Source organism: Psammomys obesus, unplaced genomic scaffold, assembly GCF_907164565.1.
Source record: "Psammomys obesus unplaced genomic scaffold, mPsaObe1.curated_primary_1811, whole genome shotgun sequence".
NCBI classification, from domain to species: domain Eukaryota; kingdom Metazoa; phylum Chordata; class Mammalia; order Rodentia; family Muridae; genus Psammomys; species Psammomys obesus.
Genome location: NW_026596040.1, coordinates 22,532,783 through 22,538,782, shown reverse-complemented (window position 1 = coordinate 22,538,782; position 6,000 = coordinate 22,532,783). Strand labels below are relative to the sequence as shown.

Genomic DNA, 6,000 nt, shown 5'->3' with positions numbered 1-6,000 from the left:
TTGGTGTCTGAGTGCAGAGGCAATATAAGTGATCGTCTTCCTGCTTCTGCCACCTTGTCTTCTCTGCCCGCTGCCTGGTCTTTTCCACCCTCATGGACTGCATCTCTCTGAAACTGTAAGCCAAAGTCAATCCTTTCAACTATAAGTTGCTTTTGTCAGGATATTTTACCAAGGCAATGGTAAAATAAGTAACTAGGGCAACATGAAGCCACACTTTTGTTTTTATTAGGGGGCAAATGGACCCCAAGAACACTGACCTCCTCTAGGGATTAATCCACTGATGAGTTCATAGCAAAATGGACTATCAGGAGGTGGGGTCTAGTTAGAGGGGGCAGGTCTCTGTTCTCTCTCTCTCCTGATTTCTTGGAGGTGAGCAGATTTCCTTTATTGTGAAATTCCTCCATGGTGCTTCTGCCTTGCCACAGGCTTTACAGCAGTGCATCTGGACAGCCACAAAGACCTATGAGACCATAAACAAAATTTCCCTCTTAAAAGCTATTTTGTCACAGCAACAACAACAACCAAAACCCCTAATACACAGTTCATCTTAGTCTGTGATGTGGGGGGTGGGGGGCGGAGGAAAGAGAAGCAGGCAATTTGTAAAAGTTTTCAGCCAACTGTAGTGAATTAGCGTGAAGATGTCATGCGGCACTTGTTTGCAGGTATGACAGCCCATCGCCAGAGCCAGATCCTGGTGATGGGATAGCCACACTGCCAGTGTTAGAGCAGAGGCATCCTTCCTGTGGGTGGATCCTTCATGGATCCGATCCTCGAGCCCAGTGGTTCTCAACCTTCCTAATGCTGCGACCCTTTAATACAGTTTCTCATAATGTGCTGACCCCAACCATAAAATTATTTTATTGCTACTTCATAACTGTAATTTTGCTACTGTTATGAATTGTAATGTAAATACAATTATGATATGTGACAATTCAATACAATATAATCATGTATTTATATGATTTATATATATCATATAAATACAATATATGATATGTGACCCTCAAAGGGGTTGTGACCCACAGGTTGAACTCGCTGCTCTAGCCTCCTGTGGGGCCTGCCCATGATTCTAGCTTGGTTCTTCACCTTTTTTTTTTTTAAGACTTATTACAATATTGCTTAATATTTGTTAAACACACGCATGAGCCCTGAACCCTCTCTCTCTCTCTCTCTCTCTCTCTCTCTCTCTCTCTCTCTCTCTCTCACACACACACACACACGCACACACACACACTATTTGCATGCAGGCCTGTGTGCCATGTGTGTGCAGGTTCATGTGGAGGCCAGAAGAGGGCAGCAGATCTACCTGGAGCTGGTTGTCAGCTGCCCAATGTGGGTGCTAGAAATTAAAATTAAGTCCCCTGGCAGAGTGGCGAGTCTCTCCTAACTGCTGAGCGATATCTCCAACTCTTCAGATTTTGTTAATTCGAGATCCTTCAACGCATTCTGTTTCTGCTTCATTAACCGGAGACAGTTTTTGTTACTGAAGACACTAGCATTCTAGTTGGTCCATCATTTCTAGATATATTTAATGCCAGAGTCTTATCTGGCATTTTATAATACTTACCTCTAAACAATACTACAGGTGATTTTGCAACTGGTTTGGGTGTTCTATCTGGGTTCCCTTAAGTCTTGTAGGCCTCTGGGAAAGGAAGAAACAGCCAAGGAAAGGGTAGCTGTTCTGTGAGTCTCAGAATATCTGCTGACCCATTTCAAATCACTTCTCGCTCTTTCTCTCAATTCTTAATTTGTACCTTGGCAGTATGCCAGGTGCTGAAGCAATCCAAAGATCAATGAGAAGCAATCCTGAGAATATGCTTTTGAATTTTAAATGAGACAAATGTAATTTTTTTTTTTGAGACAGGGTTTTACTGTGTAGCCCTGGCTGTCCTGTAACTTGCTTTGTAAACCAGGTTGGCCTTGAACTCACAGAGGTCCACCTGCCTCATCCTTCTTCATGCTGGGATTTAAGGTGTGCTCACTACACCTGGCCTGGATTTCTGGCTTTTTGTTGTTGTTTGTTTCATTTTTGTCTTTTAATAATGATTTATTGAACATTTACAAAGAAATGAACATCACCTTACCCCTAGTGACAGTAACCCAAAGAGTCTGGCACCAACCTGGTCTACATAGTGAGTTTCAGGTCAGCCATGACTACACAGTGAGATCCTGCCTTTAGATAAATTCTAGGGTAGGGCCAGTCAGCGTTGTCTCCATAAACAAGCTTAGGTTACTGTCGGTTTCACAGTATTTTGCACTTTCAACCGTGAGTTTAGTGTCTAGGACAGGGGACCCTGTCTGTGGATTAACTTCTGAGACTTCAGTGCCTAGAAGGGACTCTCACTGCAATACGAAATAAAACACCAGCATTTTCATGTCCCAGAAGAAACTGCTGGCAAGTTTGTCTAAGATTGCGTGCACAGAGCCTTGGGGCAAGAACCCGTGGTGCTTCACAGGAAGAACTCAGAATTTAAGTCCCAGCTGCTTAGGTTTTGGTGGACTTGACCCAAGCTAGGGTCATCTGGGAAGAAAGAAGCTCAATTGAGAAAATGCCCCCATCAGACTGGCCTGCAGGCAAGTCTGTGGGGGCATTTTCTTGATGAATAATTGCTGTGGGGGAACCCTGCTCTCTGGTTTGTAGAAGAAAGCAGGCTGAGCAAACCATGGGCAGAAAGCAAGTATACATCATTACTGTATTGTCTCTGCTTCAGTTCCTGCCTCCAGCTTCCTGCCCTGCTTGAGTTCCTGCCTTGATTTCCTTTGAGGGTGGGCTGTGATCTTGACATCCTCTCCCTTTGGTCACCGTGTTAATCGCAGCAATAGAAAGTAACTAAGACACAGCCCTCAAGTGTAGTGATTGGGGAAGAAGAACAGAAACCATGGTCAAGAGGAAGGCCCACGATGGGGCTTGCAGTCCCGCTAGGGGCGGGTGAGCAGTCGGGCAGGTGAGTTGGCAGGTGCGGCGCTGCCCCGCCCTCAACCGGCGGAGGCGAGGCCTGGGAACGCCCTCGGCGGCTGGGTGACTCAGGGAGCGCGCGCGGAAAACAACCTGGCCTCAGAGTGGCAACTGACAAAGGCGGGGGCGCGCTCTGCGCGTGCACAGCGGACGGAGGAGCCTCCCCGGGTCCTGCAGCCCGAGCCCAGCGGGCGCAAGTGACACCTGAGGGCAACCGGCGCGTGCGCGGTGAGTCCAGCCCGGCGACGCGATGCCGCTAGGAGGGCTGCCGGGGAAACAGCTGCTGGACAGATGGGGAGTGCAAGGTGGGGGACAGAGAGGCAGGGCGCGGCCGGATCGTAGGTCACTCGATGCTGCGTCTCCAAAGTCTTAGGAGCACAAGCCACCCGATGCAGGTGTCTCCACCGAGCCGTGTTCTGGGTGGGGAAAAAGGTCCGGGAAAGTAAGCTGGGCTAGAGCAAATGGTTATTGTTCTGTTTCTTATCTTGCTACCTGTGTCGGACGTGAGGCGGCTTTTAATAAGAAACCATTCATTTAAAACAAAGGAAACATTCAAACGACAGTAAAGGATCCTGGCTAAGAAACTATACTTATGAGTACCCCGGTTGGCCGGGCAAGAAAGAATCAGAAATCCAAGATGGATTGAAAGGGAGAATTGGCCCGGTAGAAAAGTGGTGTTAGAGATGGGCTCAGAAAGCAGGGAACTGTGGCTCCTGCGTGCTGGTAACTTGGAGGCAGAGAAGCGCACCTCTGGCGTCGGTGCTGGTTCTTGGTCCTCTGGTGGTCAGTGGTCGAGCAGAAAAGCTGCCCGCTGCCCATCCTGGCAGAACCTCTGAGAACAGTTTGTTCCTTAGCAGAGAGGGAGACTTCCGACCTCCTCTATGATCTGGGAAGCCCAGTTTGCTCTTTTCCAGGTCCGGTACTTTTCCCTCCAGGTTGTTTTGAGTATAAAGCTTGGTACCTGGCACACAGTAGAGGCTCAACGCAAGAGCTGATGCTGATAATTCAGTCAAACACTGCTGTGCCAGTTAGGAACGACCTGGAAGGAATTGGGCTGTTTACAAAGTAAAATAAAACGAAAACATTAAAAAGTGTGTACATGAGTGGAGCTGGGGAGATTGTGAAATGGGTTAAAGCCTTGCAAGCGTGAAGGCATGAAAATGGATCCCAACACCCACTTAAAAGCCCTGCGCCCCACCCCCACCCCCGCGAAAAGAGCCCGCTGGTCCTACTGGGAAGTCTGTAACTCCAGCCCAGGGGATGGGGACAGGCAGCGGTCCCTGAGGCTTGCTCTCCAGCCATCCTAGCCAAATAGGTGAGCTGCAGTTTCAGTGAGAGATTGCCAAGTAATAAACAAATTAATTAATAAATGAGGTGGGGTGGGGTGGGGAGAGACTGAGGAAGACATCCTACCGGGACCCAAAAATGTTCACATGAAAGTATAATAAATATAGTCACGATATCCAATATCATGACTAGCAAAACCCTGAGGAGAACTAGCACATACCCTGGCGAGAGTAAAGGGGTTCAAGCGAAGTACCACATTCACTGTTTTGAAAATATTTGCATTTATTTTAATTATGGCTCTGTGCGTGCCTGTTAGTAGGTGTGTACGTGTGAGTGAGGTCAGATGCCCCCCAGTCCCCGTGGAGCTGGAGTTACAAGTGGTTGTGTGCCTCGTTACATTGGCAAGGGGGGGGGGGTTCAACTCAGGAACTCCGGGAGAGCAGCAGGCATGCTTAATCACGGAGCCCTCTCTCTAGCTCCTCAATTCACTATATGACCCAAAGTCAGAACTAAAAGTAGAAACTAGCAGATACTCTAATAAGGGTGGGCCCTAGGTGTCACCTGCCTCCTTCAAATGGAGCCGGAACCTTAGGGTGGGTTTTTAAAGGAGAGGACAGAGGACATGAACTGGGACCTGGCAGTACCATTCTTGCCCAGCCACATGGGCTCACTGAATTTCTGCCGGGGCACAGGGTTCGCCAACAGCTGGCTGGCATCTCCCTTGGATCAGCAGATTACTGTGATAAACACTGCCTTGGTTGATGCTGCTCCAGCTCAAATCAATGGCTTTTTATTTAACGGTGGAGGAGGGAGTGCGCCTGAGTGCTGGCACCAGAGTAGCATGGCATTTATCAAGCTTGTTGCTCCACAGCCTGGTACTTGTTTATTGACAGGCTGAAGAACTTTAAATCTGTGGATCTGGAATTGTGAAGACACAGACTGGGCAGACCCGCTGGTCTATAAAAAGACCTGTTTAAAAAAAAACAAAACAAACAAACTGTATGCTTTCCTTTCTCTACCCTTGGTAGAGCCAGGGAAGCCTGGCTAAGAGCAAGTAGCTGTTGTTTAATTTGGGTTAAGACACATACCACCTGTCTTCCCAAATATTTACAAAGAGAAGAAAGTGTGTGTGTGTGTGTGTGTGTGTGTGTGTGTGTGTGTGTTTGATGTCTTTGCTCTTTACCACCTCTGTATCACTCTTTTCTTAACTCACAGGGGTCCTTTTTCTTCAGCATGGTGATTTTGGTAACTTTCTTCTGGCTTTATGCTATGATTTTGTTTCACAGTTGTTTCTTTCCTTTTAATTTTATTATTTTGTGTATATGAGTGTTTTGCCAACATGTATGTGTGCCTGTGCAGTGTCCCCCCCCCAAGGAGCCAGAAGAGGGCACCAAATTCCCCCGAACTGGAATTATGGCCGGTTTTGAATTGACATGTGGGTGCTGGGAACTGAATCCAGGTCCTCTGGGAGAGCAATCAGTGTTCTTTTTTTTTTTTTTGCAATCAGTGTTCTTAACAGCTCAAAATATTGCTCCAGCCCCTGACAGTTGTTTCTAACCTTTTGACTTTTCTTTCTTTCTTTCTTTCTTTCTTTCTTTCTTTCTTTCTTTCTTCCTTTCTTTCTCTTTTTTCATTTGTTTTTGTTTGTTTGTTTGTTTTGTTTTGTTTTGTTTTTTTGAGACAAAAACACAAAACAGGGTCTCAGTATGTAGCTTTGGCTGTCCTGGAACTCACTATGTAGACCAGGCTTTAATTAA

General features: G+C 46.9%; 1 protein-coding gene across 1 annotated transcript in view; it reads left to right on the top strand.

Annotated features, from left to right (window-relative positions):
* The first annotated feature begins 3,090 nt into the window (after window positions 1-3,090).
* Window positions 3,091-6,000, top strand: part of Arhgef37 (Rho guanine nucleotide exchange factor 37) — a 46,084-nt gene continuing 43,174 nt past the window's right edge. The window contains exon 1 of the mRNA XM_055622914.1: window positions 3,091-3,184. The gene's annotated coding sequence lies outside the window, so the exon portion shown is untranslated. The remainder of the gene's footprint in view (window positions 3,185-6,000) is intronic.